We start from the raw sequence: 27963 nt of genomic DNA on the forward strand, positions 1-27963 counted from the left end.
CGCCTGAGGCGGGAATTGAACCTGGGTCTCTGGCGCTGCGAGGCAGCAGTGCTAACCACTGTGCCACCGTGCCACCCACAAAGTCTAAGTCAGGTAGTAGAAGCAAGAAGTCTGGAATCATGTTGTAAAGGAAACATGAGAGACTTCTATGGAAACTCTTGGATGAGCTGAATAACATCGCACATTTGCTTTCAGGTTCATGACTTGTGAGTGACTTGCAAACTGAGTGCAGTTTACACTTGTATGAAATATTGAAAATGTGAAACTAACCCTCATGAAAAAAAAAACAAAATGTATCAATTCTGAGAGCGGTTTTATGTATCTGGACTAAGAATAGTTTCACAATGTCTTCACAGCATGAAACTATATTGAGTTTTCCACTGGCACTTCATACAAACTTTCTGCTGTAGTAATCATTGCACTGCCAACCAAGTACAATCTGAATAGAGCTTCATATAGAAACATAATATAACCTCTTGCCTGTGGCATATAAAATGAAATGGTTCTGATCGGGCAATTTGAAATCATTTCCATGTGGTGCAATCTCCTTGTGCAAGCTGTAATGAAATAAGTGGAGCACAACATATCATAAAGAAAGATTTATTGGGTAATATCAGAATAACTGGTGCAACACCATAAAGCATTTTAGAACTCAGTTAAGGATCAATGCTCAATTGAATAAGGTTTAACATAATCCTATTATAAATATTAGTTGACAGGAATCATCATCTATTTGTATAGCAACACAGATCATAGCAGCCCATAAATTTCCAAGCTAAAAGGTTACACAGTCAAGCCACTCAGGAATCTCCCAATTCCACAGTAGAGGTCCTGTCAGGAAGCTTCTAATTTGGTTGTGGAACCCTTTTAAACTTTCCCATTCTCTAACCTAGGAAACAAAGGGATTAACAGATGACAGCATTCACCCTAAAATTTCAGAATCCTCTGTTCCATTGTTTCCACTGTTGAATAGAACTCCTCCACAAGATTTGGATTGATTTCATCCCAGCTCATAGGGTCCATATTACTTAACAAGGACAGCTACTGCTTCTCTACTACAAAAGGGATCTGCACTGCGCTGGGAGCTGGATGGCAATTTGCCTATTCAATTACAGAGAAAGAACGATTATAAAGCTGGAAAGATAGGAGGGGAAGGTGGCGATGTCATGCTATCATTGCTGTGTACTCATCTGGAGACCTATGTTCTGCTCTGGGGAGCAAGGTTCAATCACACTGCAGATGGTGGAATTTGAATTAATAGGGGAAAACATCTGAATTAAGATGTCTAATGATGATGATGAAACTATTGTCTAAAATAAAAGTTTCCTCTTGTGGTGTAGTGGTAGTGTCCCTACCACTGGGACGGTAGGTTTAAATCCTATCTGCTCCAGAGGTGTGGCTGAACAAGTCATTGAGGCTACAAAGCAAAATGAATTTTTTGCCCAAAAGAGAACAATCTTTTGCTTGGAAATATTTTGTGGCTTTTGGAAGACTCAGCTTCAAACTCATTCCAGGGAGTAAAAGCCTAGATGTGTCAAGACTATTAAGCTTTGTTTACGGATTCTTTTCATAAAAATTCATTCGTAGGCAGTGGGTGTTGTTGGCTCTGCCCATATTTATTGTCCATCCACAATTGCCATTAAGAAGGTGGTGGTGATCTGCCTTCTTGAACCATTGCAGTTCTTAAGTTTTAGGGACACCCAACACCCAACACCCAACAATTATGGAGGGAATGCCAAGATTTTGACTCAGGGGCATTGAAGGAATGATGATATAGCTCCAAAACAGAATGATGTTTGGCTTGAAGGGAAACTTGAAGGGGAACTGCTGCTACTGAGCAACAGTGGTGAAGGAATTAATATTGAAAGGTGGTGGATAGGTTGTCAGTCAAGCAGACTGCTTTGTCCTGTATGGCGTCAAGTTTCTTGATCATTGTTAAAATTGCATTCATTCAGGCAAATGGGTATATTTCATCACATTCCTTACTTGTGCCTGGTAGATGGTGGACAGGATTTGGGGAGTCAGGGATGACGTACTCACCAAAACTCTCAGCCTTTGATCTGTTATTGCAGCCACAATATTTATATGTCTGGTTCAGTTCTAGTTCTGATCAATGGTGACCCCCAAGGATGTTTATAATGGGGGATTCAGTTATCATAATGCCATTGAATGTCAAATGACAATGGTTAGATTCGCTCTTGTTGATGTTTGTCATTGTCTGGCACTTGTGCAGTACAAATGTTACTTGACATCTGTCAACTCAAGCTTGACTTGTGCAGGTTTTGCTGCATTAGTATGGGAACTGTTTCAGTATCAAAGGACTCGCGAATGGTGCTGAACATTGTGCAATCATTGGTGAGCAACCCTATTTCTGACCTTATGATGGAGAGAAGGTCATTGATGAAGCAACTAAATATGGTTGGAACCAGGATACTATCTTAAGGAGCTCTCACAAGGTTGCCAGGAATAGAACTGATTGACGGTTAATAATCATAATCTTTCCGAGTGGTAGGTATGACTGCAACGAATGAAGAGTTATCTCTGGCCCCACACAGCATCTCCCACTGCCTCCAGTTTTACTAGGGTCCCTTGATACCAAACTTGGTCAATTTCTGCCTTGATCTCAAGGTTAGTCATTGGCATTCCCCCGTGGAATTCAGTTGTTTTAGCCATGTATAGGCACAGGTTGAAATGAGGAGCTGAGTGGTCCTGGCAGAACCCGACAGAGCATCAGAAAGCAGATTCTTCTTCTTCAAGTGCCACTTGATAGCATTATTGATGACCCCTTCCTTCCTTCCATCACTTTGATGATGATCATGCAGGCCAGTAATTGGCTGGGTGGGATTTGTCCTGCTTTCTGTGCATAGAATATACTTGGGCAAATTTCCACATTGGTACTGTTGTAACTGTACTGGAACAGCTTGTCTAGGGGCACAGCAATTTCCAAAGCACAAATTCTCCAGTACTATTGCTGAAATGGTGTCAGGACCCAGATCCTTTGCACTGTCCAGTGCCTCCAGCTATTTCTTCACAGATCATTTGAAGTGAATCAAATTGGCTGAAAACCAGCATTTGCAATGTTGGACATATCTGGAGGCTGCCAAGGTGAATTATTCCACCCTAATGGCTGAAGGTGGATGCAAATACTTCAGCCTTGCCTCTCTTGATTGTTGTAACATAGTGGGGAAATATAGAAAGAGAGATTAGGGGATCATATAGCAGACATAAGGTGATTATATTGATAGAATGTACCGTTCTCATAGGCCAGGAAGAGCAAAAAACACAAGTAGAGCGGGCAATGAATTATTTCTGAAACAATGGGAGGAAGTTTAAATCCCAAAGAATTAGCTTTGAGGTGAGCTAAAGTGATTAGATTACTTACAGTGTGGAAACAGGCCCTTCGGCCCAACAAGTCCACACCGCCCCGCCGAAGCGCAACCCACTCATACCCCTACATTTACCCCTTACCTAATACTATGGGCAATTTAACATGGCCAATTCACCTGACCTGCACATCTTTGGACTGTGGGAGGAAACTGGAGCACCCGGAGGAAACCCACGCAGACATGGGGAGAACGTGCAAACTCCACACAGTCAGTTGACTGAGGCGGGAATTGAACCCGGGTCTCTGACACTGTGAGGCAGCAGTGCTAACCACTGTGCCACCGTGGCTCCCACAAAAATCTAAAAGTGCTAAAAATCTAAGTTGTAACCCCATTCCGACCTTGACTCATCCAATTCCAGTTTTAACAGAGGAAGCATGGAGGTGCTGGAGGCCTATTCACCACCAGGAGATTTGTATTCACCCACATTAAATCTAATCCTGATCTGGACATAAGTACTTTCCACAAAGCTGCTGTATCCTACAGAGTGTCCTGGCTAAAGCCCTGCATTCAGACACTGCTCCTGCTCCCTCCCCCCCCCTCCCAACCACCTGACAGTCTTCGAGTCTTCTGATCTTACTCAATGAGCCTCCACACTCCTAAATGTTTGTAGACTACTTTTTTTAAAAATATATTTCTATTTGTGATATCAGCAATCTTTCTGCTGCATCAGCCTTGTATGAACAAATGGGGAATTGGATTTTATCCTTGTGTGAAATGCTAATGCAGAAATGCATTTCTTTAGGGTTTGTTTACTGCAACTTGGCTTGATTCAACCAAAAGAACTGCGGATGCTGTAAATCAGAAACGGAAACAGAAATTTCTGGAAAACCTCAGCAGGTCTGGCAGCATCTATGTAGAGAAATTAGAGGACCAGGACTGATGTCCTTGTGGATTATTTGCTAGAGCAGTTGGGGAGGGTTTAAACTAAAATTGATTGGGGGGGTGAGAACTTAGGCAAAAAGTCAGAGGAAGGGGAATCGAGGGCAATAACAAATGACAGAAAGGGGAATAAGAGAAATTATAGGTAGAGGAATCAAAGGCCAGAATCAAACAAGACCACAGTAAAAATCATGGGAATGGGACAAGGAACATTAAAAAAGACAAGTGTAAGATATTTTGCAAGAATACATGGAGTATTCAAAACGAAGTAGATGAACTAATTGTGCAAGGAGATGCAAACACTTGTATTTGGATTACAGAGATATGGCTGCTGGGTGGCCAATGATGGCTTATTCAGGGTATTCAGTATTTAGGTAAGACAGACAGAAAGGAAAAGGCTAGAGAGTTGCATAACTGGGTAAAGAGAATATAAACACAGTGTTAGTGGCATGGTGGCTCAGTGGTTAGCACTAGATTAGAGTGGTGCTGGAAAAGCACAGCCAGTTAGGCAGCATCCAAGGAGCAGGAGAATTGACATTTCAGGCAAAAGCCCTTCATCAGCCCTTAACCTGGGCTCTGATTTTCAGCATTTGCAGTCCTCACTTTTGCCCAGTGGTTAGCACTGCTGTCTCATAGTGCCAGGGATGTGGGTTCGATTCCAGCCTCGGGGGAGTGTTTGCACAACCTCCCTGTGTCTGTGTGGTTTCCTCCCACAGTCCAAAGATGTGTAGGTTAGGTGAATTGACCATTCTAAATTGCCCATAACATTCAGGGACATGTAGGCTAGGTGCATTAGTCAGGGGGAATGTAGACTAATAGGCATAGGGGAATGGGTCAGGGTGGGATACTCTTTGGAGGGTCAGTATGAACTTGTTAGGCCAAATGGCATATTTCTACACTGCAGGGATTCTATGATATTGTGGAAAGATATTAGCTTAAACAATATAGAATCCATGCAGCTAGAATTAAGAAATACCAAGGGGCAAAAAATATTAGTGGGGATGGTATATAGACCATCAAACTGTTGTGGTAATGTTCAAAATGGCATTAAACAGGAAATTGGAGAAGTATGCAGTAAAGGCACATCTCCAAGTATGGCTGACTTTAATCTGCACGTAGATTGGATACATCAGGTTAGTCACAATACCATAGAAGAGGAATTCATAGAGTGTTTACTGATGGTTTTCTGGAACAACACATTGAAGAAACAACTTGAGAACAAACATCTTAGATGGGCTATTATGCAATGAGAATGGAATAGTTGGTAATGTTGTTGTAAGAGACCCCTTTGGGTTGAGCAACCATAATATGGTAGAATTCTTCATCAGGATGAGGTAGTTGATTCTCAGGGTCCTGCATATTACTAAGGGAAACTATGATGTATGAGGTGTGAGTTGGCTGTGAAGGACTGGGAAATGTTATTGAAAGGAATGACAGTGGATAGGCAATGGCAAGCATTCAGACATAAAATATCTGGCACAGGATTATAAAGAAGTGGCCAAAACAGAGGGAGGTCAGAGCTTCCAGCAGATGCAAAGAAGCAGCAAGTTGGTAAGTAAAAGACAACGGAGCTAAAGATTGGGAACAGTTTAGAAGTCAGCAAAGGATGACAAGAGATTGATTAAGGAGGGGGAAATAAAATATAAGAGTAAGCTTGTGGGGAACATAAGACAGAATTGTAAAAGAGAAAAAGAGTGTTAAACACTAATGTAAATCCCGTACAATCAGAAACAGGCTAATTTTTAAAGAGGACCAAACAATGGCTGACAAACTAAATTTGTACTTTGCTTCTGTCTTCACAAAGGTGGATACGAATAATGTCCCAGAAATTATGGGAATACAGTGAGAGGGAAGAACTAAAGCAAATCTGTCTTAGTAGAGAAATGGTGTTGGAGAAATTGATGGGATTGTAGGCTGATCAAGCCCCAGAGCCTGATAATCTACATCCCAGAGTACTTCAGGAAGTGGCTTTAGAACTAGTAGTCATCTTCCAAGTTTCTTTAGATGCTAGAACAGTTCCCACAGATTGGAGGGTGGCTAACATAACTCCTCTATTTAAAAAGTGAGGTAGAGACAAAACAGGGGATTATAGGTATTGGGGAAGTTGCTAGAGTCCATTATCAAGGATTTTATTGCAGAGTACTTAGAAAACAGGGGTAGAATCAGACATAGACAGTATGGATTTACAATAGGAAATAATGCTTGACAAATCTACTGAATTATTTGACTAAGTCCCACATAAGAGATGAATATATAAAATTCAAACATGTAGGATTGGGGGGTAATGTATTGAGATGGATGGAAAATTGGCTGGCAGTCGGGAAACAAAGAGTAGGATTTTATTTTCCTGAATGGCAGACAGTGACTAGTAGGGTCCCATGGGATCACCACTAGGGCTCCAGCCGGTCACTATATATATTAACAACTTTGACCAGAGAGCGAAATGTAAAGTCTCAAAATTTGCAGATGACACAAAGCTGGGTGAAAAGGTGAGCTATGAGGAAGATACAGAGATGTTGTGGAGTGATTTGGACAAGTGCACAGCAGATGAAATACAATGTGGATAAATGTAAGGTTATCCACTTTGGTCGCAAAAATAGGAAGGAGTACTATTATTTGAAAGATTATAAATTGAGAAAGGGGAATGTTCAGCAAGACCTCTGTGTCCTCACACATAGTCGCTGAAAGTAAGCATGCAGCTGCAGCAGACAGTGAAGAAAGCACACTATATGTTGGCCTTCTTAGCGAGAGGATTTGAGGACAGGAACAGGTACATCTTGCTGCAATTATACAGGACCTTGGTGAGACAAGACCTGGAAAATTGTGTGCAGTTTTGGTCTCCTTATCTGAGAAAAGATGTTCTTGCTATAGAGGGAGTGCAGCGAAGGTTTATCAAATCAATTTTTGGGATGGTAGAACTGTTGTTTAAGGAGAAATTGAGTTGGTTAGGACTGTATTCACTGAAGTTTAAAAGCATGAGGGGGATCTTATAGAAACCTATAAAATGGTAACAGGACGAGCCAGGTAAGATGCAGGAAGGATGTTCCCAATGTAGGAGGGGTTTGGAGCCAGGGGTTTTAATTTAAGGATAAGGGATACCTTTTAGGTTTGAGATGAGTTATAAGTCTATGGAATTCACTACCACAGAAAGTGGCTGAGGCCAAAACATTGTGCTTTCAAAATGACGTAGATATATCTGTGGTTGCTAAAGGCATCAAGATATATAGGGGGAGGGTGGGATTAGGATATCGATCTCAATGATCAGCCATGATCATATTAAATGATAGAGCAGACTGAAGGCATTGAATTGTCTACTCCTGCTCCTATCTACTGTGCTGAAAATGTGTTTCTGCAAAAGCGCAGCAGGTCAGGCAGCATCCAAGGAGCAGGAGAATCGACGTTTCGGGAATGAGCCCTTCTTCAGGAATGAGGAAAGTGTGCCAAGCAGGCTAAGATAAAAGGTAGGGAGGAGGGACTTGGGGGAGGGGCGTTGGAAATGCGATAGGTGGAAGGAGGTTAAGATGAGTGTGATAAGGTGAGGGTGATAGGCCGGAGTGGGGGTGGGGGGCGGAGAGGTCAGGAAGAAGATTGCAGGTTAGGAAGGTGGTGCTGAGTTCGAGGGTTGGGACTGAGACAAGGTGGGGGGGAGGGGAAATGAGGAAACTGGAGAAATCTGAGTTCATCCCTTGTAGTTGGAGGGTTCCTAGGCGGAAGATGAGGCACTCTGTCTGGGTGGAGTTTGCACATTCTCCCCATGCTTGCGTGGGTGTCCTCTGGATGTTCTGGTTTCCTCCCACAATCCAAAGATGTGCAGGTTAGGTGAATTGACCATGTTAAATTACCCATATTGTTAGATATATTAGGATAAATATAGGGTAGGGGAATGCGTCTGGGTGGGTTACTCTTCAGAGATTTGAAGCGGACTTGTTTGGCCAAATGGCCTGATTCCATATTGTAGGGAATCTAATCTAAAAAAACACCCAAAGCAGTCGTTCTAAAACTGTCTCCTCAGTAATCCCAGGCTGCTGAGTTTCTCCACCATTGTCCATTTTTATTTCAAATTTTCAGCATCTACAGTATTTTACTCTCGTAACTGAGGATATGGATATTGAGGCTTGTTAATTATTTAAAAAACACTATTTAGTTGGTCATGTTTCAAAACAATCTATAGACAATGGATTTCACGATTTTTTAAAATTCAATGATTGAACTCATTTTAAAGCTACAATTATGTTACAACAGAATAATTAATTTACTTTTTTTAGTCTTCAAAGTCTTCTTGGTTTTATAATGAAACAAAGGAAGTTTATCCTTTTACTACCCTTAACATTATAAAGACATTCTAGCTATGATTTTACAAGTTGATGGGTTTAAGTTTATGATTCTTTCTATCGCTGTTATGCACTCCCTAGGAAAAGATAATTGCATTAAAAAAAATCAAGGCTGCAGGATAACCATTGTCAAAGAATCAAGCTGAATAGGACATTTGAACACACTAGGGACAGACTGCCTTCAATAACAGCACTGTTAACTTGTTTCTGTCAAAGGCACAGGATATGTTTGAGATAGATCCTCAGAAGGGAATGGGAGTAAGTGTCTGAAGAGATACTATCTGGAGCGTGTATAAATGGCAGGTGTGCATAAAAGCATTTAATGGTCTTAGATTGTTAAGGTAAAGGCATTTACATATCACATCTTTCTCACCACACCACACACTGCTCACATTGTTCAATGCACCACATCTCTATTACTCAAGCAGCTGTACATCCTGGAACTCAAAGACAGACAATAGACAGACACACACACACACATACACAGCACATTACACAATCACATTGACAAACAAGGTTGAATTTAACAAATGTTGGGCAAAACTGTTGAACCGGATGGGAGACTCCAATTGGAGTCTTAGTGTTGGGACAATGGAAGGCAATTGAACACATTGTAGTAACGAAGACAGTGATGTGCATTGACTTAATTGAACCTAACAGAGACATCCATGATTGAATTATTTCATTTGTACATATGCAACAGAGGGTGCAGGTGGAAGACATTGTAATAAAATGCTTGGCTATTAGCATAATACATTACACTGCCTCCCCACCTTTTAAAAGACAACTTACATACTAAAATGTAAGTGGTACATATACATACTTCATTTCCAACAAAACAACTAAACTGACAAAAAATACCTGAAATTTATCAGGTTGGGTTGCAACTTAGTTATTACTGTAACTACAAATAAAACATGTGACCAAAATTACCAGAGTAATTCACATGTAAAAATAGTAATTTTTTTCCTTACATTTAGAGGGTTCTTATCAAAAATATTATTTGACACACAATAAAGAACAGAACAATTTCATATTTCTTCCTTCAAGCATACTTTCCATTAACTTATCTGGCTTCTTTCGCTTTCTAGCTGGATATTTTGTTTCTTTTCCAATAGCACAACTTAACTCTCTCAACATTTAACTGTGTCAAAATTGAATCTTGTTTCTGATACCAATTCCACCTATCAGCTGTGACTGTGACTACTTTAGTCAAATCAAAGACCTCAGCTCACTTTGTACTGTGACAGCAGAAAACTTGTAGTTTATTTTTGATGTTCACTTTCGTTTCAACTGTCACTTTCAACAGTATTGGGAATTTGGACTGTATAAGGTTTATCCTGCTCTTATTTTATCTGATTTCTTCTTTCAAGCAAATGGTCTGTTTGACAATGGTGAACTCGCACTCCAATCTTCACTCGCTGTATGAATGGACCTACTATCTTCACAAAAATTCCAATCACAGATGTTACTTTTCACTCCCGGGTTTATTCCACTAAGTGTCATGCTTGGTATATTATGACTCAACTTCACTTTAACTTATTTTTTTTAACTTTGCTATTAGTGTCAAGCTTAAGTAAATCAATCTTGTCCAACAAAATGTTAAAACACAGACTCATAAGGTGAGCAATTCACAGTAGAGTCATAGAGATGTACAGCACGGAAACAGACCCTTCAATCCAACTTGTCCATGCTGGCCAGATATCCAAATGTAATCTAGTCCCATTCACCAGCGCTAAGCCCACATCCCTCTAAACCCTCCCTATTCATTTACCCATCCAAATGCCTTTTAAATGTTGTAATTGTACCAGCCTCCACCACTTCCTCTGACAGTTCATTCCATACACACACAACTCTCTGCGTGAAAATGTTGCCCTTTAGGTCCTTTATATATCTTTCCCCTCTCACCCTAAAGCTATACCCTTGAGCTCTGGACACCCCACTCCAGGGAACATACCTTGTTTATTTACCCTAACCCCTCATGATTTTATAAACCTCTATAACTTCAGCCCTCAGCCTCCGACGCTCCAGGGAAAACAGCCCCAGCCTGTTCAGCCTCTCTCTGTAGCTCAAATCCTCCAATCCTGGCAACATCCTTACAAAGCTTTTCTGATCTTTTCCAAGTTTCACAACACCCTGTCAATAGGAGGGAGACAAGAATTGCACACAATATTACAAAAGTGGCCTAAATAATATCCTGTACAGACACAACATGACCTCCCAACTCCCATACCCAGTGCTCTGCCCAATAAAGGAAAGCATACCAACTGCCTTCTTCACTATCCTATCTACCTTCAACTTCACTTTCAAGGAGCTATGAACCTGCACTCCAAGGTCTCTTTGTTCAGCAATATTCCCCAGGGTTGTTCTGCAAAAGAATAGAAAATTGTCTACCCTGTGTCAGAGAAACATAGAAATTACATACAGCTTGCGAGCTAACAACGGACTTTTTGCAAAGCCTTTACCAGAATCAAACCACTCCTTTCTGCAACCCCTTTCAATGCTGCCAACATGGAGAAATAGAGGTTGTTTGATTCCACCCTTGCTCAAATATTTCAAACTTCTCTGACACAAATTGTCAGGCAAATTAGCTTCACAAATCCTTCATAGTTTTGGCATGTGTGGTATTAGGCAAGAACTCAACATTTATGGGCGGCACGGTGGCCCAGTGGTTAGCACTGCTGCCTCACAGCGCCAGAGTCCGAGGTTCAATTTCCACCTCAGGCGACTGACTGTGTGGAGTTTGCACGTTCTCCCCGTGTCTGCGTGGGTTTCCTCCGGGTGCTCTGGTTTCCTCCCACAGTCCAAAGATGTGCAGGTCAGGTGAATTGGCCATACTAAATTGCCCATAGTGTTAGGTTAGGGGTATGGGTAGGTTGCGCTTCGGCGGGTCGGTGTGGACTTGTTGGGCCGAAGGGCCTGTTTCCACACTGTAATGTAATCTAAAAAAATCTAAAATTTATCCTTGGCTATATCCTTGGTAAAAACAAAATATGGTTTCCATTGCACTTCAAAGAATTCCACATATTCGCATTCCCATAGTTTTATCAAATTTGACCAAGGAATGAAAAGTATTTTGGCAGGATAATATTTCATGATGAGACACACTTCAGAACTTTTTAGCAACTCTTCAATAACCCAGTTGGATCTACCAGAAAGAACTGCTTGCCATCCCTTATAAATGGACTACCTGATGTGCTTTCAAAGAAGTTTCTCTAACAACTTCTCTCTAGAAACTGGTGGACTAATCATTTTTCAACTTCAAAGGAACCACTCTTGATCTACACTTGACTAACTTCTGTATACAAAATGATGCAGCAATTTCTTATTATATCACTCTTTAGAACAAATATTCAAGACAGAATGAAGCATCTTACAGAGCTGTACATTCTTCTGAGGTTCTTCATTAGTGTCTCTTGCAGACACTACAGCATAAAGTAATTCACAGGTAACTGAGGTATGGCATGGTGGCTCAGTGGTTAGCACTGTTGCCTTAAAGTGCCAGAGACCTGGGTTCAATTCCCACCTCGGGTGACTGTCTGTGTGGAGTTTGCACATTTGCCCCATGTCTGCGTGGATTTCCTCCCCCAGTCCAAAGATGTGCAGGTTAGGTGAATTGGCTATGCTAAATTGCCCGTAGTGTTAGGTGGATTAGTCAGGGGTAAACATAGCGGGGGGTGGGTTTCTGTTTGGAGGGTCGGTGTGGACTTGTTGGGCCGAAGGGCCTGTTTCCACACTGTAGGGAATCAAATCATCTAAAAAAATGAGTTAGTATTCATGGGAAAGCTCAAAGAATATTTTTATGATCTGAGTTTCAGTATTTATGACCATTCTGTTGGGCCATTGAAACACCATTCATTTCTGAAATCATGCTGCAGCTGGGGTAGTATTTCATTCTTTGAATAAACATGATCATTATATCAAGAACTAGGTGGAGAGTTAATAAAATGAACTTCCTACCTCACAAATAGTTGTGAGACTTAGTTACAAGATTTATGATCATTCATTCCTCTTTCTTAACTTGTGAGAAATATGGCTGATTTCAGTAAAATACATGAAGCATACGTTTTTGGACTCTCCACATGTTCTTCGGCGATGTGAGATAATACCACACCTATCCACTGTGGTGAGGTGTTACACACAAGTGGGATCTTCGGGTGTCAAACAACACAATAAGTCAACTGTATTTTCTTGAATTCTTCAAATTTTTGGGAACAGGAAGAGGCCATTCAATTCAACAAGCCTGCCCTTCCATTCCAGATTATAAATGATTTTCTCATCAAGGCTACTTTATCGCACTACCTCCATATCCCTTCATGAGCCTGGTCTCCAGAAACCTATCGATTTCTATCTTGAACTTGCACAGTTATTGAGCTTCCACAGTCTACTGTTGGAGAGAATTCTGCAGATTCTCTCCCCTTTGCGTGAACAACTTTTTCCTCATCTCAATCTTAAATGGCTTACCCTTTATCCTGAGATTTTGTTCCCTGGTTTTAGACTCATGAGGCAGGGGAAACATCCTATCTACATCCAACCTGCCATACCTGTAAGAATTTTAAAAGTTTCAATGAGATGACCTCTCATTCTTAAAAACTCTAATGATTACAGTCAAAGTTTCCTCAATTTCTCTTCAGAAGACAGTCTCGTCATCCTTGGAAAAATTCTGTCCTTCTGTTTTTCTCAAACAAGTGGAAAACATTATGTTTACTCATATTCTGTTCCATTTGCCACATAGATTGTCTAAGTCATCCTGAAAAGTCCTTTCATCCTCCTCACAACTTACACTCCCACTTAGCTTGGTATCATCAGCAAAATTTGAAATATTATAACAAGTATCATCCAAATAACATTCATTTTTTAATATAGATTGTGAATAGTTGTGGAGCTGACAGTCACCTTTGCTATTAGTAGCAGTCCACCATCCTGAAAATGATCATTATATTGCTTTCTGTCTATTAACTAGTTCTCAATCAGTACCACAATAATCCCCACAGCTCCTGCATTTTATTTACAAATCCCTTGTGTGGGACCTCATCAATGCTCTTCTGAAAGTTCAAACAATCTACTGGTTCTCTTCTGTCTTTGGTACAAATAACATTCTCAAAAGATTCCAATAATTTTGTCAAACATGATTTCCCTTTCATAAATGCGTGCTGAATCTGCAAATTTTGCCATTCTTTTCTAAATGTTCTGCTATCACATCCTTTATAATAGATTGGAGCATTTTCCCTACAATAAGATCTAACTAACAGGTCTATAATTTTACACTTTCCCTTTTCATTCCTTCTCAAAATCCTAAATATCTCCTGTCCTCACCAGCAATAAGCAGACATTTTACCTTGCTAATCTTTGTCTTTTGATATATCAGTCAACGTTTTACAGTCCTCCTTACGTTGCTTACTACCTTGCATTTACTTTCTCTTTACCCTTTCGTTATCACTTTATTAGTCCTCCTTTGTGCATGATAAATTGCAGCCAATCCTCAGGCTTATGACCACTTCTGGTATTCTTATAAGCCACTTTGATCTATTGAAATCTTTAACTTATTTAGTTAACCACAATTGATTTGCATGGGTGGGCAAAACAGTGGCTCAGTGGTTAGCACTGCTGCTTCGCAGCAGCAGGGACCCGGGTTTGATTCCAGCCTCGGGCAACTGTCTGCATGGAGTTTGCACAGTCTGCGTGGGTTTCCTCTGGGTGCTCCAGTTTCCTCCCACAGTCCAAAGATGTGCTAGCCAGGTGAATTAGCCATGCTAAATTGCCCATAGTGATAGGTGCATTACTAGGGAGTGGGTGGGTAGGTTTCTGTCCAAAGGGGTGGTGTGGACTTGTTGGGTTGAAGGGCCTGTTTCCACACTGTCAGGAATCTAATCATATTTCCCTTTGGTCACCTTGCCTGAGCAGAATGTATACAAGTTGCCTTTCTTTGAATACTGGCCATTGCCCCTCTACCATCAAATCTTTTAATATATTTTCCTAATCCACCAGGGAACGCGCCCAAAACCTAAGTTTCCTTTGCTTAGATTCAACATCTACAACAATGAGCCATTTAGGGTGGCATGGTGGCTCAGTGGTTAGCACTGCTGTCTCACAGCACCAGGGTCCTGGGCTTGATTCTGGCCTTGGGCGACTATCTATGTGGAGTTTGCTTATTTTCCCCATGTCTGCGTGGGTTCCTCCTACAATCCAAAAAGGTGTACCGGTCAGGTGAATTGGTCATGCTAAATTGTCCATAGTGTTAGGTGCATTTGTCAGGGGTAAATATGGGTCTATGTGGATTACTCTTCAGAAGGTCAGTGTGGACTTGGTGGGCCAAAGGGCTTGTTCCCATACTGTAGGAATTTAATCTAATCTACTTTGCATTCAAACCTCATGTAAAGTTCTAGCGTATTGTGGACACTATCATGACATGGAAACAGATGGACAAACCAAATCAGGCTTTCTACCTCTGTGTTGACAACACAGTGAAAGTAAACCCTCGAAGACCCCCAATAATTCATCTAGTAGCTCGTCAGCACATTTTTGGTAACCAGTTCCAGACTTTGTGAATAATTAATCCCAGACACTGGTTTTGTATCCCAAGCAAAAGACTTAACCATTTATTAAATACACAAAAACTTTAGCAAAGTAAAAAAAAAGGCAAGCTGATTATGCTTTAAACCCAAAACATTAGTTTTCCATCCCCATTCACACAAAAGACAGACAGACAAACAAACACACACAATTAAAGAATGAATAAAATACTAAAACTCTACTTTCACGATACATTGTTTCACAAATGTAGATGAGGTTTTCTTGGTTGCTTTTCTGAAATGTTGGTCAGGGTCACTTTCTAAATTCACCAGGTGAAGATACCAATACCCTCAACTCAGTTTTCTACTCTTTGGCCTTCAGGATGTTGGTGTAGCAGATTAGGCAGGGAGTTTTCAAACCTTCATGCTGTCTTGTCAGCAGACAAGCTCATCTGTTCAGCAAACATAGTTTAAAAATCAACTTAATTCTGTGTCTGCCTGATAGGCTGATTTCCTCTTTCCAAGGCCTGTTACTATCCAACAACTCCTGCTTGAACATAGGGTTCTTTTCAGACTTGCCGGAACCAATTCTCAGGTAATGACCTCATTAATAGCCCCCTTCTGCTCTCTCTTTAAATACAATGCTCTTCCCAGGGATGTTGTGTATGTTAGAACCTTTTAAATTAAGAATCAGCCTGCAATGAGCCTCCAGCCCTGACTTCACAAATAGATAAAGCATTTTTGGCATGTCTTTTCCTTTTATCAAAAGCTTCTCAAAGTCCACAAGTTATGTCTAGTTCACAATTCCCAGTTCACAATTCCAAACCAAAACTGGGAAAAGAATAAAAAAAATTATACGATGAAAAATCAGCAAGGGCTCTAACAGTCACTAATTACCAAAGATTCCTTTATAGAAAGGGCTATTAATAACCTTTCGTATTGCACAACATCAAATTAAAAAATAATCCAAAACTTAGTTAGCTCCTTAATATACTGTTCCAGAAAGTCATCTCATTCACACTGCGAGAGTTTAAGTTTCTTGGCATTAGTGCTGAATTGATTAACCCAGTCTAAATGCCAATTGAAGTCTCCCATTAGAATTAATATTATCCATGTTATGTAGATTTTTAATTTCTTGATTTATACTATGGCAACATTAGTACTACAGTTTATTGTTCTATAAACAACTCTCACCAACTTTTGCATCCCCTTGCTGTTTCTTAGCTCCACCCCTTTTGGGAGTGCTACCCCCACCTCCTTTATCTTTTTATCTATCTTTCTTACATGCAAAATATCCTTGGATACTCAGTTCCCAATCTTGGTCCCCTTATAGGTAATTTGCTGTGATGGCACTCTAACTAAATCAGAACCATTTTCTTTAATTTGGACATCCAAATTGTAAAGACTGTAACTTTTTAATTTACTTTAATATTGATTGCGGACTGAATTGAGAAAGGGCTGTTTCATGTCAAAGAACCAAGCAAGAAATTGCTGTACCGTATAAAGCAGTTACTGAAACTCATTGTAAGTCATTTGTGTACATTGTTGTTTTGCGTGCAGTGAGGTGGGGAGAAGTGCAAGAGGAGACAGCCCAACTCTGGGGATCTCTGTACAAAGTGAAATTCAGCCAAAAACAAGTTGCTGATTAGTTTGTGGAGTAGTGACCAGTTGTGGATACCAAGCATCATCAGCCTGAAGACAACTCTGATTGGTTCCTGGGTACCTGACCAGCTTGGAGCTTTGAATATTACAGTGAGAAATCTTCAGACATGTGGAAGGCAAAATGGTGTCTCCAACTCTCTTTTTCTGGTGTAAAATATACCTAGTCTTTAGAAAGCAGTTATTTTCTCCTATTGGTTACTGTAAGCTTTAACCAATAACTAAGTGACTTTGCAGCAAGTGCACCATTGCCGTGTGCAAGCTGTCCAGAAGTGAAAGAAACCTTGCAAAAAGAAAGGGCTGGCAAATAAAGGAATCATCTCCACGAAGTCTGATGACTGGTGTTATTGATCTATGATTCCCAGATATTTTTCCCTCTACCCATGAAACCAATGATTTTTTTTTGGTCTGTCTGTGTTTGGGAACTTTAGAAGCAGATTGAAGGTTTAACCATAAGTATTACATGTCACAGCTTGTATGTGTTATATGCCTCATTCCTGATGAAGGGCCTTTGCCCCAAGCATTGATTTTACTGCTCCTCGAATACTGCCTGACCTGCTGTGCTTTTCCAGCACCATTCTTATTTTGACTCTGATCTCCAGAATCTGCAGTACTCACTTTCGCCTAGCAGTTTACATTTACCCATAATTAGAATTGTGATTATTTGTGACAGATAATGTTTCTTGTTAAGTACAAAAGCCTGGCCTGTGTTTTCTATTAACCCAAATCTATCAGACAAGTAAGTTGAGGATTTTACATATTTTGATAAAATTGTTAACTTTTGGGATGATTCTGGGAAAGCAGAGTTTGATTACTAATCAGGCAAAACAAAATCACCCACCACTTTGCCTGTGTCCATTTAGATCAAATGTCTTTAATCCTGCTTTATAAAAAAAAGTTATCAGATTCTACTTTGTGCTTGCTGATGCTTTCTCTAGTTTGGTTTTCTGTAGTTTTGCTATCACTAAATATGTGCTCCCTCTCGGGTTCTCTGAAAACCTAGCTGAAAGTTTCCCAAACAGCATGAGGATGGTGTAAGTCACAAGTTTCACATCACCTGCGTGTGAAGGAAAGTGATTTGAAGAATTATTGTAATTTCTTTCCAAGAAAACAGACACTGCTACAGTTGCATCAACAATGAAGGTGAGTTGTGAATCTCCATTTCTGAGAACCCTGGAATTTAACCTTAATTGCTTTCATTTTTTATATGCTACCGAGTACAACTCTGGATCTTCTGGCTCAGTATTATTAACTTCTGTTCCTGTGTCAGTCACATTAAGGACTTCCAGGCTCCTGATCTAACTTCATATCCACTACAGTAATAACCTGGTATATGGCTGCAACGTGGTGCTTTACTCTCGGATATGTCACTTGGATATGACCAATATCCTCGTAGCTTCCATTAAAAATGGAGCAATTATAATGATCAAATAGTTATCACAACAATGGTATGAACTAAATTCTGATCCTTAGATTAAACTTGGTTGTTGTCATCTAGATCTCACAGAAATCTGGTGGATCTACCTGGCTGGTTCAGGTAAAGAACTTCCTTGCAGCTATCTCTTAAGTTGCTCATCAGAAGAATTTGAATATTGTAGAATTAGAGGGACACGCTGTCAAATGCTTTCAGCTTACACTTTAGAATCCCTACATTATAGAAAGAGGCCATTTGGTTCATTGAGTTTGCACCAATTCTCTGTACAGTTAGACAGAAAGACCCACCCCATCCATACTATGGGACAATTGAGCATGGCTTGCAATTCATCTTTGGACTGTGGGAGGAAACTAGAGCTTTTGCCAGAACCCACCACCCCCCTTCCCCCCACCACCACCACCACCACCACCACAGACACAGGGGTACAACTCAAATTCTACATAGGCAGCCACCAAAGGTTGGAATCAAACTCAGGTCTCCCACACTGTAAGGTAGCAGTGTTAACTACTCAGCCACCATGCTGAGGTGTGCTCATATCAGACACATTGTGCATCATGAGTTTTGAAATTCCATAGGCTGTACATTCCATCCAGCCAAGGTGCCTGGCCGTATATTTAACTGGATCAGCTATTTATTGCAGGTAAATGGCTCAAATAGTTACTCAGAAACCAGTTCTTTCCACTGCACCAAAGTAATATAGATACAAAAACATAAAATGTACAACAGGAGCAGCAATTCATTCTGCAGAAGAAATGGCTGCACAGTGTTTAGCAAGTTGGTCACAGTGTTGCTATGGGATCAGTGGTGCTGGAAGAGCACAGCAATTCAGGCAGCATCCGAGGACAGGCAAAATCACCACTGATCCAGAAGAAGGTTTCCAGCATCTGCAGTCATTGTTTTTACCACAGTATTGCTATGGTGAACCCATCAATTATCCCTCAACTGTTCTCCATCAAGTTGTTATTTAAATTCAGAAAAGGCAAGTTGACTCTGATTTGGTTAAATGCTGCCATGGGGAATACATCAACCTTTTGTTTTATTGAAAAGATTCAAGGTTTGGACATTTTCTTGCTTGGCACAGAGGACAGAACCTCTGCAGATACATATATGTAGCTTCCAGCAATCATATGTGAGCTACATTATGAGCCTGATCAATGATCTTAAACTGACTGAGAGTGCAATTCCTAACACAGTCAGGATTGAGATCTCCTCCCAGTTTCCTCCTGGACAGACTTTCCAGATCCCAGGTGATGGTGGTTAGGTTGTGGACAAGGCTGTGTAACACCACACAAGGACACCCTTTTGAGGGTGTACTGTAGTGAAGCTCTCTAACCTCTCCCAAACCAAGTGATCCAAGCAGCGAAACGATTAGCAGAGAAGCTTTTTTGTTTAAAGTGTTTGGGTTTGGGTTTGGGTTTGGGTTGTTCCATGGAATTCAGTGAGAATCTTCTGATCTTTTATGTGCTCAGAGGGTAAAAGTGGATTGTCAGACTCATATAAAGGACTGACATTTGTTCTCCAACATACCCCAAAAGTGAATCATTTCTGGAATGTGCTTAACCTTTTCTAGCAGATCGGAAGACTATGGAAAAGGATATGGAAGATATAGAATGTAGGGAAATAGATGGTGAAAAATATCCATATTACAGAGGAGGAAGTACTGGATGTCTTGAAATGCATAAAGGCGGATGAATCTCCAGGACCTGATCAGGTGTACCTGAGAACTCTGTGGGAAGCTAGAGAAGTGATTGCTGGGCCTCTTGCTGAGATATTTGATTTAGATTAGATTAGATTAGATTACAGTGTGGAAACAGGCCCTTCGGCCCAACAAGTCCACACCGACCCGCCGAAGCGAAACCCACCCATACCCCTACATTTACCCCTTACCTAACACTATGGGCAATTTAGTATGGCCAATTCACCTGACCCTGCACATCTTTGGACTGTGGGAGGAAACCGGAGCACCCGGAGGAAACCCACGCAGACACGGGGAGAACGTGCAAACTCCACACAGTCAGTCGCCTGAGGCGGGAATTGAACCCGGGTCTCTGGTGCTGTGAGGCAGCAGTGCTAACCACTGTGCCACCGTGCCGCCCGAGGACTTTGTATCATCGATAGTCACAGGTGAGGTGCCGGAAGACTGGAGGTTGGCTAACGTGGTGCCACTGTTTAAGAAGGGTGGTAAAGACAAGCCAGGGAACTAAAGACCAGTGAGCCTGGCGTCGGTGGTGGGCAAGTTGTTGGAGGGAATCCTGAGGGACAGGATGTACATGTATTTGGAAAGGCAAGGACTGATTCAGGATAGTCAACATGACTTTGTGCGTGGGAAATAATGTCTCACAAACTTGATTGAGTTTTTTGAAGAAGTAACAAAGAGGATTGATGAGGGCAGAGCAGTAGATGTGATCTATGTGGACTTCAATAAGGCATTGGACAAGGTTCTCCATGGGAGACTGATTAGCATGGTTAGATCTCACGGAATACAGGGAGAACTAGCCATTTGGATACAGAACTGGCTCAAAGGTAGAAGACAGAGGGTGGTGGTGGAGGGTTGTTTGTCAGACTGGAGGCCTGTGACCAGTGGAGTGCCACAAGGATTGGTGCTGGGACCTCTACGTTTTGTCATTTATATAGATGATTTGGATGCGAGCATAAGAGGTATGGTTGGTAAGTTTGCAGATGACACCAAAATTGTAGATGTGGTGGACAGCGAAGAAGGTTACCTCAGATTACAACAGGATCTTGATCAGATGGGGCAATCGGTTGAGAAGTGGCAGATGGAGTTTAATTCCAATAAATGCGAGGTGCTGCTTTTTGGGAAAGCAAATCTTAGCAGGACTTATACACTTAATGATAAGGTCCTCGGGAGTGTTGCTGAACAAAGAGACCTTGGAGTGCAAATTCATAGCTCCTTGAAAGTGGAGTCATAGGTAGATAGGATAGTGAAGAAGGCATTTGGTATGCTTTCCTTTATTGGTCAGAGTATTGAGTACAGGAGTTGGGAGGTCATGTTACGGCTGTACAGGTCATTGGTTAGGCCACTGTTGGAATATTGCATGGAACTCTGGTCTCCTTCCTATCGGAAAGATGTTGTGAAACTTGAAAGGGTTCAGAAAAGATTTACAAGGATGTTGCCAGGGTTGAAGGACTTGAGCTATAAGGAGAAGCTGAACAGGCTGGGGCTGTTTTCCCTGGAGCGTCAGAGGCTGAGGTTTACAAAATTATGAGGGGCATGGATAGGATAGATAGACAAAGTTTTTTTCCCTCAGGTTGGGGAGTCCAGAACTAGAGGGCATAGGTTTAGGGTGAGAGGGGAAAGATATAAAAGAGGCCTAAGGGGCAACTTTTTCACACAGAGGATGGTACATGTATGGAATGAGGTGCCAGAGGAAGTGGTGGAGGTTGGTACAATTGCAACATTTAAGAGGCATTTGGATGGGGATATGAATCGGAAGGGTTTGGAGGGACATGTGCTGGGTGCTGGCAGGTGGGACTAGATTGGGTTGGGATATCTGGTCAGCATGGTCGGGTTGGACCGAAGGGTCTGTTTCCATGCTGTAAATCTCTATGTCTCTATGACCTGCACTGCATCTATATATATCTTGAAATTATTCAAATTGTGTGTCCATGTTGCATTAAATTCTAAACCTGGTGACTTTTGATTTGTGGAAGGGACTACTGGAGCTGCAAAGGTTTTATACATCTCTGATAAAAAGCACCTGAAGATTGACTGTTGTATAGACTGAGTAACAAAAGACACAGCTACTTGAAATGAAAGAAGTAGCTGTCTCATAGCTAATATACAAGATACTTGATATACAAGAGAAGACTTCAATTATATCAACATAAGAGTGAAAATTTACCTAGATGTCATGATTTTGATGGGTACAAGTCAAGAATTTATCTTTACCTTGATAGTTAGTTTCTTACTATTTTTCTTCCATCAATCAATCAAAACCCTGAAGTTAGCAGTGTTACATTTCAAGTAAATTGAAGTTTCCAATCCTATCAGCTACATTTTAAAACTGAAAACCTGAAGGACAAAAGGATATTGCCAATGGTCCCTGGGTATAACAATAAATGCACTCTGGCTGATTTTCTTCTTCCAGAGCTCAGACACACTGAGACCATCTGAACACCCCAACTGCCCAAAACTAACTGAGCCCATGTGCCACATACACCTGGGATCCCTTGTTTGTCAGTTACAATACTTCACCAGGCAATATATTTACCTGCTAAATGATAATGCATGTTTAAATATTACATTTTAATATGAAACAATGTACAAGTTTTACTCTTGTCATCTTTTACTTAATTGTTCTCTATGTGTGGTTATCACTGGCAGGCCTGGCATTTGTTGTTTTTCTCACATTGTCCTGCAATTGTGGAGGTGAATTGTTAGCTTCAATCTCTGTTCACAAATGTGGAAGTTTCAGTTATTGAGAAAAGTGACAGCCCGAAACTACTCAGCAGAATTTGGAGTGGCTGGTACCCAGTACAATTATGCCCCAGATTCTGCAGCAATAATGACAGTGAAACTGTTAGCACTCATCATTATCTACGGAACTGACAGCAACTTCTGAAGTTCTCACACATACAGAATAACGTGCAAATCCAAAAGTTAGAAACTTCCAAATTCTCCAGAGGAGGGCTTTTGAGTCAACCTTTGAATTATCCAGCATTATTTTGATTTCATTTCATTTACATTGACCAAGATACAGTGAAAAGTTTTGTTTTGTGTGCAGTACAGGCAGATCATACCATACAAATTGCAATAGGTTAATAGAACTGAGCAAAGCATACAGTGTTATAGCAGTAGGGAAGGTGGAGAAAGAGCGAGATCAACATTTAAATTTGAAATTTGCGAGTCTGTTCTTGAAAATGGGCTGTTCTTAAAAAAATGTTGGTACATGTGTTTAAACTTTTGTATCTACGGCCCAATGGAAGAGGTTAGAAGAGATTATTTATCCTCCCTCTGTAGAAATATAGCATTACTCTTTATCAATCCTGCCATACATTCCCTGCTTCTTTTTCTCTCTTTCATTTCTCTATCCATTCAGGCAGATTAGTCTCATTCTTGTCCAAGACAGGCAGCCACTATTTCAAAATCCTGGATCTGAGGCTTGCTCAGCTTTTGGAGTTGATTTCATCGAATCGGATGAAATGAGGAGAGACACACCATCGTGACCAAGTTTCATGTGGGGAGGGTGGAGGGCAGACATCCCATCTGGAGACCAATTAATGACTGTAACCTCCACTTAATGGGTTCACTCCCACCCAGGATGGTCATCATATTTGTCAGCAGCCTTTAGAAGTGGTTGCCTCCTTCCTAGGCACTCTGCACCTAATAAAAGGGGCATCAGGAAAGGGAAGCCCACCGACAGCCATTGCCCTGCCCTTACTTCCATTCCCTTCCCTCTGCCACTATTAGCAGCCACCTCCTCCTACCCACATGCACCTCTACCTGGGGCTCCATGGATTTCCACTTTTAGGCCTGACTTAAAAAGCGATCAAACATGGCCAAGACAAGCTGAATTCTCTGGTTTACCTTAAACTGCAACACAGGAGATATTCTATAAATTCAAAGATTATGTGGTGGTCATCCAAAATCATTATTGTACAAAGTCTTGTATTGGGTTTCCAGGTTCAATACACAGTACCTATCTGACATCAAACACTTCATAACCCCAAAAAAAATCAAACTAAATTTGTATCATTGGAACTGTGTTAATGTTCAGTCCTATACCGAGATAGATCTGCATTGAATTGTAAAACCTGAATTTGAAAATTTCTGGATCATTGAAGATTTCTCAATGCTACCTAGCAGTAGTATGGTTAAGCTATGAGTTAACAACTGAAAGACTAACAAACAAACTTTGTAGGCAATTGAACCAATGCTGTGTCCTATTCATAATCAAGATGTTATGAAAGGTTTGTATTTCCTGTAATAGGTTGATGAGTATAGTGTTAGCATCTCACAGGTTGTTCTGGTTTGTCAAACTGATTGATATCCAGCAGTGAGAGTTGCAGACCTGCTTAACCTGTTGATTTAAACTTGGGAAGGAGCTGTCACAAAGTTGATATTCTTGCTTTGATTACTAACCATGTTTCCCATATTTGACTTATTGCAATTCAAATGCTTTTTTCTACAACCTTGAAGAGACTGAAACATCCCAAAAATCCAATAATGTTTTAAAAAGGTGTGGGAAGTTCCTTAGAACTCCAAAAAGTTAAAGTAATACCATCAACTAGCGAATATAATTGCAACTTCACATCCGTTGCAGTGAGAAGAGGATAATTTTTAAAAAACAGTGGCTGTGGACAATGGCTGTTATCACAGATAATGATTTATCAAGTTATCTCAAAAGGAGAAGCTAAACACTTGGACAATACCAGCCTACTGAAAGGAATTTAGGATTTGAATTATCTCATCATTCCACATAGCATTCGACAGGGCTCTGCCTCAGAAATGGCGAAAGTGAGTACTGCAGATGCTGGAGATCAGAGTCAAGATTAGAGTGGTGCTGAAAAAGCACAGCAGGTCAGGCAACATCCGAGGAGCAGGAAAATCGACGTTTCGGCATAAGCATTTCATCGGGAACGGGCCATTCTTGATGAAGGGCTTTTGCCCGAAACGTCAATTTTCCTTCTCCTCGGATGCTGCCTGACCTGCTGTGCTTTTCCAGCACCACTCTAATCTTAACTCTGCCTCAGTAATCACAAGTGTTGGCTTTTGGTAATGAAGGAAGGCTTTAGACTGTAAAAGCTACAGCAAGTTTCCACCCTTTACAAAAAAAAGGATTGAGAAGCCTGGACCAAGCAAGGTCTAAACTTTCGAAGTTCGAGCTTTTTCGCACTCCAGCCCTCAGAGCTGCAGTAGGTCAGGGCAATAACAGCTAGTAATAATAGGTGTACTGAATCTGGGGATCTCGACCAGAATTATGACCTGGCACCCTAACTCTTGGAATGGGAGCGGGGTGGGGGTGGAGTGGGTGATCAGACAGAAAGGCAGTGGGGAGGGTGAAAAAATACCATTCAGGACTCAAGGAGTCTTCATTTTCTAGGGGTTAAATGGATAAATAAGTAGTTCTTCCTCTGGAAACTCCAGCACTCCCAGTGCATTTAGTTTCTGTCAGTATTTCCACCACTTCAAGAGGGAAACTCCCACAGTCAGAGAAGCTTAATATTTTCACATGCACATTTGAAAGTGGCAGGACAAGTTGATAAGGCTGTTAAAAAAAACAGCAGATGGGATGCTAAGCAAGATAAATGGAGGCACAGAACATACAAGCAGGGAAGTCATTTCAGCCTTTTCAAATTATCACTTCAGCCACAACCAGAACATTGTACACCATTCATTGGCAGCATACTTGAGGAAGGCTTTCAAAACCTGGAGAGAATGTACAGATATAGAAGATAATAGACAATAGACAATAAACAATTGGTGCAGGAGTAGGCCATTCGGCCTTCGAGCCAGCACCACTATTCATTACGATCATGGTTGATCATCCATAATCAGTATCCTGTTCCTGCCTTAACCCTATAGCCCTTGATTCCACTATCTTTAAGAGCTCTATCCAGCTCTTTCTTGAAAATATCCAGACACTTGGCCTCCAATGCCTTCTGGGCAGAGCATTCTATATATCCACCACTCTCTGGGTGAAGAAGTTTCTCCTCAACTCTGTTCTAATGGCTTACCCCTTATTTTTAAACTCTGTCCTCTGGTTCTCACCCATCAGCGGAAACATGCCTCCAGAGTGTCCAATCCTCTAACAATCTTATACGTCTTAATCAGATCTCCTGTCATCCTTCTAAACTCAAGTGTATACAAGCCAGTCACTCCAATCTTTCAACACATGATAGTCCTGCCATTCCGGGAATTGACCTTGTGAAACTCCGCTGCACTCCCTCAATAGCCAGAATGTCCCTCCTCACATTTGGAGACCAAATCTGCACACAATTCTCCAGGTGTGGTCTCACCAGGGCCCTTTACAGCTGTAGAAGGACCTCTTTGCTCCTATACTCAATTCCTCTTCATATGAAGCCAGCGTGCCATTACCTTTCTTCACTGCCTGCTGTACCTGCATGCTTGTTTTCATTAAACTGATGTACAAGAACACCTAGATCTCATTGTACTTAGAGTCATAGAGTCATAGAGATGCACAGCATGGAAACAGACCCTTCGGTCCAACCCGTCCTTGCCAACCAGATATTCCAACCCAATCTAGTCCCACCTGCCAGCACCCAGCCCATATCCCTCCAAACCCTTCTGATTCAAATACCCATCCAATTAAATGTTGCAATTGTACCAGCCTGAACCACATCCCCTGGCAGCTCTTTCCATACCCGTACCACTCTCTGTATGAAAAGGTTGCCCCTTAGGTCTCTTTTATATCTTTCCCCTCCCACCCTAAACCTATGCCCTCTAGTTCTGGACTCCCCAACACCAGGGAAAAGACTTTGTCTATTTATCCTATCCATGCCCCTCATAATTTTGTGAACCTCCATAAGGTCACCCCTCAGCCTCCGACGCTCCAGGGAAAACAGCCCCAGCCTGTTCAGCCTCTCCCTTTAGCCCAGATCCTCCAACCCTGACAACATCCTTTAAAATCTTTTCTGAACCCTTTCAAGTTTCACATCTTTCCGATAGGAAGAAGACCAGAATTGCACGCAATATTCCAACAGTGGCCTAACCAATGTCCTGTACTCAATACTCTGCCCAATACCAAATGCCTTCTTCACTATCCTATCTACCTGCAACTCCACTTTCAAGGAACTATGAACCTGCACTCCAAAGTCTCTTTGTTCAGCAACACTCCCTAGGACATTACCATTAAGTGTATAAGTCCTGCCCTGATTTGCCTTACCAAAATGCAGCACCTCACATTTATCTGAATTAAACTCCATCTGCCACTTCTCAGCCCATTGGCCCATCTGGTCCAGATCCTGTTGTAATCTGAGGTAACCTTCTTTGCTGTCCACTACACCTCCAATTTTGGTGTCATCTGCAAACTTACTAACCACACCTCTTATACTCGCATCCAAATCATTTATGTAAATGACAAAAGGTAGAGGACCCAGCACCTATCCTTGTGGCGCTCCACTGGTCACAGGCCTCCAGTCTGGAAAACAACCCTCCACCACTACCCACTGACTTCTACCTTTGAGCCAGTTCTGTATCCAAGTGGCTAGTTCTCCCTGTATTCCATGAGATCTAACCTTGCTAATCAGTCTCCCATGGGGAACATTGTCGAATGCCTTCCTGAAGTCCATATAGATCACATCTACTGCTCTGTCCTCATCAATCCTCTTTGTTACTTCTTCAAAAAACTCAATCAAGTTTGTGAGACATTATTTCCCACGCACAAAGCCATGTTGACTATCCCGAATCAGTCCTTGCCTTTCCAAATACATGTCAATCCTGACCATCAGGATTCCCTCCAACAACTTGCCCACCACTGAGGTCAAGCTCACTGGTCTATAGTTCCCTGGCTTGTCTTTACCACCCTTCTTAAACAGTGGCACCATGTTTGCCAACCTCCAGTCTTCCGGCAGCTCACCTGTGACTATTGATGATACAAATATCTCAGCAAGAGGCGCCTTTACCGAACTTGACTCCATTGAGATAGTAATCTGCGTTCCTGTTCTTGCTACCAAAGTGGATAATCACACATTTATCCACATTAAACTGCAACTGCCATGCATCCGTCCACTCACCTAGCCTGTCCAGGACACCCTGTATTCTCATAACATCCTCCTCA

General features: G+C 41.4%; 1 protein-coding gene across 10 annotated transcripts in view; it reads right to left on the reverse strand.

The window, feature by feature from the left end:
• LOC122549923 (E3 ubiquitin-protein ligase HECW1-like) overlaps positions 1 to 27963 on the reverse strand; it is a 464685-nt gene that overhangs the window by 397397 nt on the left and 39325 nt on the right. The window lies entirely within an intron of this gene.

This window comes from Chiloscyllium plagiosum, unplaced genomic scaffold (assembly GCF_037043375.1).
Source record: "Chiloscyllium plagiosum isolate Xiang-an unplaced genomic scaffold, Cpla_swu_hap1 HiC_scaffold_5, whole genome shotgun sequence".
NCBI classification, from domain to species: Eukaryota; Metazoa; Chordata; class Chondrichthyes; order Orectolobiformes; family Hemiscylliidae; genus Chiloscyllium; species Chiloscyllium plagiosum.